Source organism: Suricata suricatta, chromosome X (genome assembly GCF_006229205.1).
Source record: "Suricata suricatta isolate VVHF042 chromosome X, meerkat_22Aug2017_6uvM2_HiC, whole genome shotgun sequence".
Classification (NCBI taxonomy): Eukaryota; Metazoa; Chordata; class Mammalia; order Carnivora; family Herpestidae; genus Suricata; species Suricata suricatta.
This window is the reverse complement of record NC_043717.1, coordinates 1,603,401-1,604,764: the sequence shown is the minus strand read 5'-3', so window position 1 is coordinate 1,604,764 and position 1,364 is coordinate 1,603,401. Positions and strand designations below refer to the sequence as shown.

Below are 1,364 nucleotides of genomic sequence, written 5' to 3'. Positions count from 1 at the left end.
CCCTGAGATCCAGGCGGGACCCCTGAGATCCAGGCGGGACCCCTGAGATCCAGGCAGGACCCCTGAGATCCAGGCGGGACCCCTGAGATCCAGGCAGGGCCCCTGAGATCCAGGCGGGACCCCTGAGATCCAGGCAGGACCCCTGAGATCCAGGCAGGACCCCTGAGACCCAGGCAGGACCACTGAGACCCAGGCAGGACCACGAGATCCAGGCAGGACCCCTGAGATCCAGGCAGGACCCCTGAGATCCAGGTAGGACCCCTGAGATCCAGGCAGGACCCTGAGAGATCCAGGCAGGACCCCTGAAATCCAGGAGGGGCAAGGCTGTGCTCCCTCCTGAGGCTCCAGGACAGGGTCCTTCCTGCCCCTTCCAGCTTCGAGATTTGGGGAAGATTCCGTCCACCCAAAGAAAGACCTCCAAACCCAGAAATTGTATTTTCTCTGTTTCTTCCAGTGGCTATAATTTGATGTCATCACTTTGATTTGTCCCATGCACTTGGTGGTGGGCAGGCTGATGCTGGTTTTGTTTGCTGTTCCAAGGAGGCTGCTCCCCTGTGACGTGTAATTGACATAACACTGTGTTCGTGTCACGTAAGGAGCAAGGAAGAGAGTTCTTTCAGGTGGACTTTTCACGAACAACGTAAAACAGCGTGTGGTGTGTGCCGGAAATTCTGTGGGGTCCGAGCGCTAGTTCAGGCTTCTCGCTTACCTGACTCAACCTCTGGGTGTGGGCTTCCCGTCAGACGGAGCTCTGGGGACCGTGAAAATGCACGAGGCATCTGTCACTCGAATCCCCGTGCGCAGCATCCAGATCGAGGTGGGGCTGGCGAGCCTCGGCTCTACACAGGCACCTTCGCCCCTGCGGAGGGACCCAGCCCCCTGGGCGTCATTTGCGTTTGCAGGGAAGGGTGCGCAGAGCTCAGAGTCTGGTGCTCGGAGGTTTTCATTCGAGCCGTACTTATGTAGATACAATGATCAAGAGCTTTCTTTTTTGAGGCTAAAGAATGGAAAAGGTTAAACATATGAGCTCTAAACTTTAAACCATTGCACAGACGGAATGGTGCCTGTGGATCCATGGGCTCCTTGTCACAGAATTCACGTGTGCCTCTGGGCACAATTACTCAAACATAGCAAAGTGTCAGTGTGTGTGTGTGTGTGTGTGTGTGTGCGTGCACCCGTGAGCGTCAGAACAGTAGACCTTGTCTGGAATCGTTTCTCCCCAGTCCTGTCCAATCCCGTCTGCTGACGCGCCTGTCTCTTCTGCAGAACGGAGCGGAGGACGTGAAACGACACCGGTGGTTCCGCACCGTGGACTGGGAGGCCGTCCCGCAGAGGAAGCTGAAGGTACAACATGCGTAAGCAGG

At 56.5% G+C, this 1,364-nt stretch overlaps 1 protein-coding gene across 3 annotated transcripts in view; it reads left to right on the top strand.

The window, feature by feature from the left end:
• Positions 1 to 1,364, top strand: part of PRKX (protein kinase X-linked) — a 49,868-nt gene that overhangs the window by 44,997 nt on the left and 3,507 nt on the right. The window lies entirely within an intron of this gene.